The following is a 13599-nucleotide window of genomic DNA, read 5'->3' on the forward strand; positions in this document are numbered from 1 at the left end:
TTCAAAAGATATCTTTTGTACCGAATCTTGTTTGATTTACGTAATTTGTAGTCGGTTGTATAAACATTCATTGTTTAGAGTCTGCTAAATTACGTGGGTCGCGTGGGTGTCGTGGGTCCGTGGGTTACGTGGGTCCGTGGGTTCGTGGGTCGCGTGGGTTCGTGGGTTAGAAAAGCGCGTGGGTTCGTGGGTCCGAAATGTACGTGGGTCCGTGGGTTCGTGGGTCAGAATTTTTTCTACGTGGGTTCGTGGGTATTTTTTTACGTGGGTTCGTGGGTCCAATTCTTTTTTACGTGGGTCAAATTTTTTTTTACGTGGGTCAAATTTTTTTTTTACGTGGGTCGGAATTTTTTTTACGTGGATCAAATTTTTTTTACGTGGGTCAAAATGTTTTCTAGAAACATAAGAAGAACAATTTTTTTGCAAGCTCTGTGTGAAGTAAAAAGAATTAGAAATATGCAGGCAGGACTTTTTTATAATGAAACAAGTGAGATTTAAAACTGATTAGCTTTTTCAGACTCCCCTGTGGAGAATCAAGAGTAAAGAAATAAGAACATTTTTCATTTTTGATTATGTACACATGAATTAAAAGACTTTAATTAAGAACATTTTAAGGCTTGAAACCATTAGAAGGCTTCTTCGAATTCTGATTTCCTATTAAAAAAAACGTGTATGGCGTCTCTCTTACATTGCTGAAATATATGCATTCGTGTCATATATTGTTTCACTATACGAACAAATTTCATTTCGCTTTATCTTTTAATAGGCTATTGTTAATTTTATCAAAAAATTGTTTCGGCTTCTCACCTGTTTTTTTTGGCTTCCGCTCATTTTTAAATGAAAAAGAGAAAATCAACCAACAACCAACAACCAATGACAACCAATCAGGCTCTGAGAGAGTGGTTTTAGAATGATGAATCTAATTCATTATTTTGTTGAATAAATGAGCGTGGTTTACAAAAATAATGACATAATCTAAATAGAAAATATAATGCATTTCTTATTATGCTCAATATGACGTGGATAGTGGAAAAGGATATAGGTTGACATTTGACACCAATCAGGAGCTAGTAAGGCTCTCAGGTGTTAGATACAGGTTTTTTTATAAAACAAGTATATAAGAACATAATGCGAGGCCAAATTAAGAACATTGTAAGACAAAGGCTGGTGGGACTCAAAAACGCAAGTTTAGAAATGGCACCAAGTTTCTCCCAGAATGCAGAAAGAAGAACAGTTAAGAAGAGTGGTGAGGCGGAAAACCCAAAAAGTTAAGAACTCCGAAGGCTTCAAAGTTTTGATGTCTTATAAAAAAAAACCGTTAGCGATGCAATTATGGGGCATATAGGGGGGGGGCAACTTTTGTCGGCTCCCAGGGAAAAAATCTTTTTGACCAGCTCGAAAAAAATTTGATCCACCTAAAAAAAAACCATTGACCCACGTAAAAAAATTTCCGCCACGAAAAAAAAATTTTGACCCACGTAAAAAAAATTGACCCACGAACCCCGTACGAAAAAATTCTGACCCACGAAAACCCACGAAACCCAAGACCCCACGCGAACCCACGAACCACGACCCACGGACCCCACGGACCACGGACAAACCCACGCGAACCCACGTAATGTAGCAGACTCCAGGTTTAGGAAAATAACAAAGAGAGATTAACGAACATTTTTTCAAATGTTACAAAAGAGAGGATAGCAAATCTGTTTTCTGTGAGGTAAACGAGAGTTTGCGGAAAAAAACTTGGAAAAATGGAAATCCTCAGGTCCGATTAAATTTTACAAAAATTTGATAGATAAACCTTCCCAAATAAAATCAGGGTTTTCATTAAAAAATTTACAAATAGATGATGACTTTTGTTCAAACCAACCTCTGAAAAACATGAAAAAATAACAGGCCTCATATTTAAGCTCGATTTGTAGCTGTTTTACAAAGGTTCAACACAAAATTTTTTATACAAATGTTAGCTAAAGGATAGACGATTACTAGCCGATTCATAGTTTGAGATAAGGTTTGAAATTAAGGAAGCAATGCTACTGTAAAGACGGACTAATTGTCGGTGAATTCTTGTGAAATGGTTTTTTATTGTCGGCTCACACTCGGTACGCAAAAAAGAGTCTGGGGAGGAAACACGCATACTTCAAAGAACCATGCCGCAAAACAAACGACATGTTATTCCTTCTCTATTTATTCAAGTTCCTTGAGTAAATGTAGGATTCTTTAGATTAACCTCCTACACGTTTTTTCATTAATTTGGCTAAGCCTGGATGTGTATATTTTTTTAGCAATTTTCAGCCGAAAATGTTCTTATCGACAATTTCATGCAAAATAAAGAGCGCACTTAAAATTGGTATGAAATATGGACAATATTTGACTTTCGATTTTAGAAAATTCATCCCTAAATTCGGTTAAAACTTCCTTGATAAGAGGAAAAAATTGTAGTTTCTTGTCATTTTTTTCCAAACTGAGGCTGGGCATGTTCTTACGATGATCTTAATTTTTCGACAAATTTCAGCCTCAATGTTCTTATAAACTTGGTTCTAATAAGGAAAAAAACGCAATTTACAACTTAAAAATATTCACCCTTTAGCTTTATTATACACAGTAACATAAAAAAAACGTACCTATAGGCTCGCACATATCAGTCGGTCATTATGACCAACCTCTCTCAGACGTCAGAGGGCTCAGGCAGGCCAATGAAGAACCTGGAAAATAAAGGCTTTTTGAAAAAATCTCAGATAAAACGAGGGAGAGACTCAGCAGTCCCTTAAAATTGTCGATAATTTTGTGAATGAATTTTCAAAGTGAATACATTTAGAAATCAAGTGTTACAGTTTTATTACAGTCGAAACCGGAGACCTCTCCAACCTTCATTTTCTTTTGACACGGTTTTTGGGGTGAGGTTCGCAAACACGAGGTGATATCGAGAATTCTCTAAATATAAGTACGCGTAAAATTATTCAGAGATCTTTAAACCATGGAGGTACAAAGAAACATGAGAAATATGCTATTGAAATTAGATGAGACGAGATTCATTGTTTCTGACATCAGTGTAAGAAAATATTTGGACTAAAAAAAGGCCTGTAAACTTGGCAGTCCTTCATCAAATGATAAGATTTTTCGATCAATGTTTTCTTTAAAGTGAACTCTATTGCTTGATTTGCTTGATACTTTCCTCAAAAATTCTCCAGCGACTTTATGTCTACAAATTCAGTCTGAAAAATCGTGTATGCTTAGAAGATATCTTTTCAAAACATTTTTTCAAAGCAAAAAGAAAATTTACTGATTCAGCTAAATTCTGCGTAAAAACCTCGAAAAAGACCTGCTTTAGGCAGTATAGAAGAGCTAATTTTCAAAAATTTCTCCCGTCGGCGCCAACCTCCTTAAACACTAAACACTACCACTAAGCCCTACCACTTTTAAAGTGGAGCCGCGGCCCCTGACATTCAACTTCTGTTTCTCTTTATACCCCCATGTTTAAACCAAATACGAACTCAGAAAAAAACTGAAAACTCAGATTTGAACGGTTTTTCGTCACCAGGTATGGAGTATGGATTATTTGTCTGTGTAATTCTATTTCTATCTACGGCTAATTTCAAAATTCATTGCCGTAGTAGAGTCATACTTCATCGCAGAGATCTCCGTATGGGTACGGGATTTTTTTATCAACCAGAAAATGCACACGAGTGTACTACGAAGCTTTAAACGTGAGATACACTCTGGTACAGAGTTCCTTGGGTGGTCTCTAAGTGGTTCTTTGCAAATATCAGAATAAAGAAACCACTAAACTAAATTCAAATTCAATCCCGTCGCTTTTAGTATGATAGTTTTTTGTCGTTCTTCGTGCTCCACAAAAGAAGGAAAATGTAGACATGATAGACAGACAGATAGACGACAGACGACAGACGAGCAGGCGAGCAGGCGGATAACAAAGTAAAGTATAACAAAACACAACACACTGCAACAAATACAGACAAACAACATTGCAGGACTACCAACTCAATTTTTCTGATGATTCAGTAAGCATATTTACCTTATCCCTTCCCCACACCCCATATTTATGACATATTATTTATATATTTATTACTAAATCTCACTTTAAAAGCCTCAACCAGCCAGACGATCTATCTCAATCGAACGGAATCGACGATCGAACGAGTCAAACCAAAGTGAACGCAATCGACCAATTGAAATTCGATTGTCAAACTCAATCGCATCTCAATCGAATATTACCGCAATTTTCAGATTTGATTGATATTCTAAACTAAACGAAACTCTAAATCAATCACTCTGATCACTTTTAAATTCTCACTTTTGTCCTTCATGCGTTTCTTATCTCTCACCCTTGACCACTCTTTCTCTCCTACCTCTCGTGCAGAGTACCCCCATTTTTCCCTAATCCTTGTTTCAATAAACTTTTACAATGAAAAAATTTCTTAGTCCGATTTAGCTAAGTGGAAACACCCTTCCATAACTAACTAATTAATTATTTTTTTTTAGGTTTTTTTTCTTTTCTTTTTTAGTATATTTTAGCTTTATCATATTTTATGACTTATTTCCTCAAAAATGTAATCAAACTTTCATCTCATTTTTGACATTTTCTAGGTTACAACAGCAACCATTTTTACTGTTGAATATTTTGAAATTGATGTTTGTATAGGTTTTTCCATATATTTTCTAGCTTTAGGTAGCTATCCTTATGGCCTTTTCCTCTCGTATTTAGCTATTTTAACTTGTGCTATTTTTAGTATTTTACTTACACCATTTCTGGTGGTTTTTTAATGTACATAGCTCTACCGAGTTTTTAAAAAAGAAAATCATCTAATCTAATCTAAATTCGATTACGTTCGATTGATGTTCGATTGCGTTCGATTGCATTTGATTGCGTTCGATCGTCGATTCATTGACCCCCAGATTGTTCATCGCATAATTTCTATGGGAAATCGAAAGTAATTTCATTTGGCTTGTGATGTTTGAGAGCTTGGTTGTTGGGAAGCTGCAAGAATAAAGCCAGACAATCTCAATCGAACGGAATCGACGATCGAACCAGTCGAATTGAATAACAATTGAACCAATCGAATATTACCCAGAATTTTGACGTTCAATTGAGATTCGATTGCGTTTGACAATCGAATTTCAATCGGTCGATTGCGTTCGATTTGGTTCGACTGGTTCGATCGTCGATTCCGTTCGATTAAGATCGTCTGGACATAAGGCGATGGGAATTTGATGATCTGTTTACCGTCGACCGCCCGCATGCTCTTAAGCTGCCGCTCAAAAAAGTTCATTATTTCTTAAAAACTCATTATTTTCTTCTTTTCCTGTGCCAAGCTATCCAAAACACTCAAAGTGAATAAAAAAAAACATCTTTGCTAACAAAATGTGCGCCTCGAGTAAAAAACATGGTTCCAATCACGTCCGCGAATGGGGAAGGCATTTTTTTAAGCAGAGGGCGGCATCAAGGGCGTTTTAAAAATTTGCGTTTTCGACGCGTCGTGAACGCGTTTGAATTTTCGCACATGTAATTTTCATTCCGAGAGTGAATGCAGCTCGATTTCACGGTGGAATTCAACTTCGTTGGAGATTGGAAGCACCAGGTAGGAATAATGTAATGAATAATGAAATTTTGCCGCATCAAATATTTTTTGAAACGTGACGGTAAACAGAACATCAAATTCCCATCGCCTAAGCTTATCAAGCTTTTACTTTTTTTCTCTGGTTAACTATCCTTCAGAAATCTCTCTGCACTAATAATTCTTTTATCTCAAATAAAACAAATCAGAAACTAATTGACATTGAACTGATGCTACAGCAATCCCACAAAAATGAACGCGATAAAGCAGAGCTGGATGCCTCACTGAAAATCAAAAGCAATCCTAAATACTTCTACTCATGCAAAAAGATTCTCAAAAACTAAACCTAAAGTTGGCCCACTGAAAAATCCAACCACCAACAAATTAACATCTGACTCGCAAGAGATGGCAAACATCTTACAAAGGCAATACTGTTCAGTATTTACCACTCCCGCCCAAAACAGACTACAGTTTTCTGAATTCAAATGAGACAAAAGACTCCTCAACCCTTGAGCACAGAAGATGATTTCATCCAACAAATTGACACTATTCCAGCCAACTCGTCAGCCGGACCAGATGGCTTGCCAGCAAAGTTTTTCAAAATGTGCAAGATATCACTTTCTAAGCCACTTAAAATGATATGGCAAAACAACTTTGACAAAGGAATCACACCTGAAATTCTCAAAACAAGCCACATTACACCAATCTTCAAGAAAGGAGATCAAGGTTTACCAGAGAATTATCGACCTGTTGCCCTGTCATCAATTACCACTAAAATATTTGAGAAAATAGTCAGAGAGAAATTGCAAACCCACCTTGAAGAAAACAACCTATACAATCCAACACAACACGGTTTCAGACCAGGGCGATCTTACTTGAGTCAACTATTGGCTCATGTAGAAAGACTGATATCTCACTTACAAAACAATGAAAATGTTGATCTACCTTGACTTCAGCAAGGCCTTTGACAAGGTGGACCATCAAATCTTGCTACATAAGCTAAAAATCAATGGAATCAAAGGACAACTATTGAACTGGATACAATCCTTCCTTACTGAGAGATACCAAAAAGTTTCCATAAACACGTTCCTGTCAGATGAAGCGAAAGTTACAAGCGGAGTTCCACAAGGCTCAGTTCTGGGCCCCCTCTTGTTTTTGGTAATGATTAGTGACATCAACAAAAAGATTAAACATTCCATCCTCTCATCTATTGCTGACGACACAAGACTTATGAAGGCAATATCTTACGGAAAAAATGAACAACTGAAAGTACTGTAATAGATACAAAAATCAATAGAAATAAACATGTAAAAAAACATTAACCCGTATGTCGTAAAAAGAAAGTTTTAGACTTCAAACAAAGACAAAAAGGTAAACCTCCATCAAGAAAAAACATTTCTTTAACTAAAATACGACTTCTACACGTTTTGAAGAATCAGCAGAAAACTCTTTCTAGAAGCTTTCTAAATTGAACTTTGAACCAACGCGGGAGGAACGTTTTGAAGAATCAGCAGAAAGCTCTTTCTAGAAGCTTTTCTAAATTGGACTTTGAACCAACGTGGGAAAAACGTTTTGAAACCTAAGCAAAAAGGACAACATCAAAAAGGTATAAATAGCCGAAGAAATCAAAAAGAAGGCAGGTCTGAAATAGAGGAGCAACATGGGAATTGGATGGAAATTAAGTTAAAGAAGAAAAGCAGATCAAAAATTGAAGAAGAGAAAGGAAGGACATGAGGAAAGTCACAAGAAGAAACTGGAAGTTAAAGAAATTGGAGAATAAAATTATATTGTAACTAAGAGTGTGAATTTAAAAGATAAAGAAAAGAATCTAAGGGAAAAGATTAAAGTTAAAGCGAACCCCTTAAATATTCGTTGTCAATTTATTGTTTGGAAAGCTTAGAAATTTATTTATCAGTAACAAGTATTAACCTACCTGTTACAGTACACTCAGTCTACAAATCAGATGTACAGCAGCCAATCGAAATAAAAAGTACAGTGAAAGACCTGGGTATCCTACTCTCAAACAACCTGTCATATGAAATGCACATTCAAACGATCACTGACAGAGTCAAGGGTATAAGTGCCTGGGTATACAGAACCTTCAAGTCCAGAGATAAATCAGTAATGATCACTCTTTGGAAGACATTGGTACTTCAACATCTGGAATACTGCTCCCAGCTATGGTCTCCTACAAAGAGATCCCTGATGCAAGAACTGGAGTATCTGCAAAAATCCTTTATAAAAGGGATCCAACTTCCACCCAATTTGAATTATTGGGAGAAGCTCAAACACCTCAATATGTACAGTCTCGAGAGAAGACGCGAAAGATACCAAATTATATGGTGTATAATCAAACAACTGGTGCCAAATTTTAACTATGGTGAAGGGGAAGGCGGTATTTATTCATATACAAACCAACGCCTGGGAAGAAAATGCCACCTCAAACCAGTGAATACAACAAACAAGAACATTTGGAAGAGCTCCCTTTCAGACACCGGCCCAAGACTATTCAATGTGTTACCAAGAAAAATACGTGACATGACCAAATGTTCCAAAAATTCCTTCAAAAAACAACTTGATCAATTTCTCCAAGATGTTCCCGACCAGCCACTGCTCCCTGCCTATCTCCCTTACAGGATGGCTGACTCGAATTCAATTGTTGAAATGGTCAAACACCGGACCCCACGGGTTGAGTGAGCAGAGAATTTGCTGAAACACATCAAAGGTAATCAAACTTAGGTAATCTCTATTTACAGCATATACATAAATTTAATACATTTTACAGTGCTGCAAATAACAGCCGGTGACCGGTAATTACCGGTCATTTCGTAGTTTCTACCGGCCATTCTGAAGCTCAATCTTTCATTTTGTCCGGTTAAAATTTAAAGACATAAATACTTAATAACGTTTCCAATTAAAAGAGGAATACATTTTGAATTAATACAGGTGTTTAGCCAATCTAAAGCTCATTTCAGACTTTTCTAATGGGGCTCTGCCAGACCCCCTGCTCAGACCCCCTGCTCAAATTATTTTCGTTGCGCTCAAAAAATTACCGGCCAACTGAAATTTCCTTATTTGCAGCACTGATTTTAACTATTTTTCATTTGTAATATAGTCCTTAGTTGCAGGTCCACATCAGCTTAGTCTGCGTTTTTTAACCTGCTTTATCAAATAAAAAAAATAAAAATAAAATTAAAAAAAATAAAATAAAAACTACTGTTCTGTGCAAACCAGGCCTCTCCTTTCGGTTAGTGTAAAACACAGGTCACAGCTCACGGGTCACAGATCACAGGTCATACAAATTACAGACCGGGAAAACTGTAATGCACTTGTAACAATATGTAATGGAAATGTAATATGAAAATATGTTATTTAGAAGACCCAAACAACAAATCATCAACCCCAAATATTGCCAACAAATGACACTTAAATTATGTAAATAATGACGTTTATCTCAAAGTATGAGGTTTTAATTTATAGAAGTGTATTTCTCAGGTCTATTGACCTCTATGAAACAATCTTACATCTTTACAATTTATAGATCTTATCATTCCATTCGTTTGTCAATTCTGTTTTACAGTTAGGCACCTTGGTATCTAACCCACTCTTCTTACAATCATGTTGTTTCCGTCGTAAATTTCTTTAAATAGAGTTTAGTCCTAGGACTACCTCTCACTTTCCATATATGACTCTTGTCTTCTTCTTTCGATGTTTTTTCTTTTGCTTTACGATGCCATTGTTTTATTATCTCGCGTTCTTTCCTTGAAAAATCGTCTGATACTCTAAAATCATCGTCTTTATTTAGTTTGTGGGCTGATGCAAGTATTCTAATCCTTTCTTCTTCACTCTTGAGAATAACTTTTAATGGTCTCCATCGTTCATTTGTATACATTTCATCTTTACGAGCACCTATGCGTTCTACCTTGATTATCGTCACATCGAAACCCATTTGTTGTTTCAGTGTTCTTTCTATAAAATCTTTGTCTCCAAATCGTTGCTCTTCTTCGTTTTCGTGCTTGTTTTCACCTAAATCATGCACCATGATGTTGCACTTGGTTGATTTGAGCCAACGCTCCTCTTCGTTCACTGATTTGATGAAACTTTTTATTGTCACCTCTTGTTTTTGTAGATCTTCTTTGGTGACTTCTGCATATGATTGTTTTTTTGTTTCTGTGCTGTTGAGCTGTGTTTCAGATCGTTTGTTGTTCTGTTCTTTGTTGACGTCTTTTTTATCCATTAGCTTCTCGACTTTTCTTTCTAGAAAGGTTATTCTTTCGTTGAAACCTAATTTCAATCCATGATGATGTTCATCTTTATCTGCTTCCTTCGTTGTAATGTTACTGCAAGATTTTTGTCTGCTTGTTTTAATCCTCTCAAGTAAGAGTGGTGTTATTGTAACACAATTTCCACATTCGAAGCGCCGGCTTTTATATTGCAGACAAAGCTGAATCTGATAGGCCGGGAGCTCAGAGCAAGCATAATGGACAAGTCTATCACATCTTCTACATTGTAAGGTGTCGTTATCTGCTACGATGGTGTTTGTTAAACAGTTATTGGGTGTGCAATATCCATAATTTTGTTGAATTTCCTTGTTAGAATTTTCGTTGATTTCCGCCATATTGTTGCATTTTCAGGATCGTGGCAGCACAGAAAAAATTTGACGTCAAAATCAAGTTTTGTACACCAATTAACAATAAAATCAGTGGCGGCCTGGCAGGGGGTGCAGGGTCTGCAGTGCACCACCCAGAAAGACCTGAGAGGGGCGCCAAAAATTTTTTTGATGTTCAGTTGGGCGATTTTGTGCCCTTTGACACGTTTTTAGCGCCTTCTATAAGTGCAATGTAAATTTTTTTTCGTCTGCGGCGCTTCGTTTTATTTTACAAATTTTTTCAAAACCACTATCAACATTGAAATGCAAAAAGTCAAAGCAAGAGAAGTGTTGTGTATCCACCAGGGGTTAAAGAGGATGCTCACCCCCAAAATGAGAGATTGATCGAAACTGCTCGCTGTGGTTTTTGTGGTCTTATGCAGACTAACTTTTTCCTTTTTAGAATATCTTTTAAGTTTTTTTGCCTACGGCGCCAGAATTACAAAGAACTCTTATTCCTGCCAACTTTTGAATTTTTGGGGCCTTTTTCAGCCATTGATCTTTAATGGAGAGTAAAGTAAGACCAGGAAATAACAAGGAAATAGATATCAAGTTATCATTACCACCACCTTCGTATAAATAAAAGTTTGTTAACTCAGAGATTCCGGGCGTTACTGTCAACCACTCACTGCTCTTACATTAAATAGTTTCACTTAATAGTGGAGGGCACAAGTAAGGACAAAAATACCAGGGGCGCCAATTTCATAGTTTGCACCACCAAGAAAATTAAGCCAGGCCGCTACTGAATAAAATATTCTTTATGCATAATAGGATGCTGACGCTGCAAGTGGATATATAGATTGTCAGGTTTTGAAAACAATAAATACTCCAAGAGATCTGTTTAGGAGAGATGAAAATAGTGACGTCATTTTATCTAAAATACAAAACAGGGGATAAAATATTGAAACATTTATAAAATATGATCCCATTGATGCTATTTTCATCAATTCTTGTTATCATACCCAAGGTGATGCAGGAGATAAAACGAAATATGACATAGTGTGTGAAATAGCTATTTTCCTGTTAGGGGGGCTGTTTTGAAGCAAAGGTGAGATCGATATTCAAATAATTTCTTTATTCTTTGCATATAACATACGTAACATGCGTATAACATTGAAAAGATAATTTTTTTACATGTGTGATATAGTTAATACATAATACAAGTTTTTACAGGTCCGTGTTATACACGGCATAAAATGCAAAATCACGTGGTAAGCACGTGTGGGTAGATTTTTAGCTTTAAAATAGTTCTAGATCAATAAAATACCTTTGGAATCATATTTTTGACATCAAAAACTGTTTTTCAAACATTTTCTTTGTGTTTTAAAGTAATTGAAGCTGACCTGTCAACACTGACCTGTGACCTGTGACCTGTGTTTTACACTAACCACCTCTCCTTTTCAGTTAGTCTCACTAGGAAATCAAGCTTTCAGAAAAAACAACATCAGTCATTTTCCATGGTACCGTCAACTGCTTTAACTTGGGACGAATTGGTACGGTCGAAACATGGGACTGTTGATATTCTGGCCTGTATTTTCACTTACTGTTAAATCTTTTTGACAACAAATTTGTTTTGATAACTCCACCAAGCCATAGACCTTATTTTAAAGAGGCAGCCATGTTGAATAATTATGTACTCCAGCATATCATGTACACTAGGATTTATAAAGAATTGTTTAAAAGATAAGGTAGGGCTTGAAAAATACCTCTTTTTAACTCAAACTTCTATGATCATATCTTAGAAAATAATGGCAGAAGATATTGGAAGCGCGAAGGACTTAGCGTTTGCAAAAGCAGCAAAGTATATTGCTAGTTGTTTAACGGTAAGTAATGAATCATGTCTATTTTGTGTACTATCAACATGATAACTTACTATAGAGCCAACCCATGAATGCACAGCAACAGTCTAATAGTAACGACAGACAGAGCTATGATTCAAAATTGTAATCTATACTTTTTTGTATTTTTTTTTGCATTTAAGTTATAGGTTCAATAGGTAATGGTAAAAACCTTTACTTTTCACCTTTCTATTTAGACACCAGATCAACTGGACAAAGCTGAGCAAATCAGAAGAAAGGTTTTGAGAAACAAGGTAAAAAACATGAAACTTGTCTCTGATGTATAGATTGCAAACAACAGAAATTGCAATGCTTTTCACAAGTTTTTTCTATTTTTCACTTTTGCTCTATAACAATAAGCTTAGCATAAAAGTATGATAAGATTTTCATTTTTTCACAGTCCGTATAAAAAACCCCGGTCTGGAAGCCTTTTGTTTCTTTCCATTGTTTCTTAATTGAACTTGCGTTGAGAAATTAGTTTGTTTTGCTCACTTTTTGATCATGTGATTAAATCTTAAACCAATCCCAAGAGCAATATTTGGTAACCTGATCAAAAACTGAGCAAATCGATTTTTATTTTTTGATATTAAAGGAAAAAGCTAACAAAAAGTTAAAACAATAAGCTTCCAGACCAGGGTTTTTTATACGGACTATGATTTTTTCCAGGCGGCAGTTGATTCTAGATTAAAGACAGCTGTCCAATCACAAATTGATGGTATTCGATCTGGTCTACAAGAACTTAAAAAGTAAGAACTGTTCGTCTGAAATTTTAAGGCCAAAATTTGAATTTGAAAATTGTGACAAATCGTCTGAATTAATTAGAGCCATATAAAATCTAACACAAAAAAATCAAGTCTAAATATGGTGCAATTTAGTGTCTTGAGTTGTATGCAACTTGCTAGTTTAGGTATAAACTTATTTCTTTTTTATGATTTTTGTTGGCGAAAACGTTTAGAACATCCCAGACTTAGTCAAAAATTGCCAGAAAATGAATTGGCGAATCAGAAACTTCTCTATTGTTTATTAACCGTATTAATTATTCGTAAAATGTCCCTTTAAAAATGGCGCCTTTTGCATAAACAAAGATGGCGGTTCGACAAAAAACCGCGATAAAAAAGCTCAATTTCAAGCGTTTTAGAGCTGTTTTCTTCCTAAAAATACAGCCCTACAGCAATGTTTTTAATCTGAAAGTTTATATCGCTACTTGGCCGCAATCTTTACTGTTATGTTTTTATTTTTTTTGCATTTTACAGAACGTAGAATCTCTTAGAACCAGAGTAGCAGTGTGAGTGCCCAGGGTGTCGATTTGTTAGGTTTTTTTTACATGTTTTTGAAGAGAAAGAGAACGCGAGAGATCAATCTCTCGCTATTAGATTTACATAAACCATTCGTAAGGTAATTGGCCAACAATGGAAAGAGCAACAAACCATTAGCTCAGCGAGAGGAGAATACACTCTCCGTTTCTTCTTTCTATCCTTTTAAAAAATAAAGGTAAGCTCACAATTAAAGACTCCTCCGGTGACGTTTGGCAGACCCTTTT

At 35.9% G+C, this 13599-nt stretch overlaps 1 long non-coding RNA gene across 1 annotated transcript; it reads left to right on the forward strand.

The window, feature by feature from the left end:
* Positions 1 to 3935: 3935 nt before the first annotated feature.
* LOC136808557 (uncharacterized) lies at positions 3936 to 12805 on the forward strand. The gene is made up of 4 exons (XR_010846901.1): positions 3936 to 4019; positions 11964 to 12044; positions 12257 to 12313; positions 12726 to 12805. It is a non-coding gene; the product is annotated as an uncharacterized lncRNA (long non-coding RNA).
* Positions 12806 to 13599: the final 794 nt, after the last annotated feature.

Source organism: Clytia hemisphaerica, unplaced genomic scaffold (assembly GCF_902728285.1).
Source record: "Clytia hemisphaerica strain Z4C2 unplaced genomic scaffold, Clytia hemisphaerica genome assembly, whole genome shotgun sequence".
Taxonomy (NCBI): Eukaryota; Metazoa; Cnidaria; class Hydrozoa; order Leptothecata; family Clytiidae; genus Clytia; species Clytia hemisphaerica.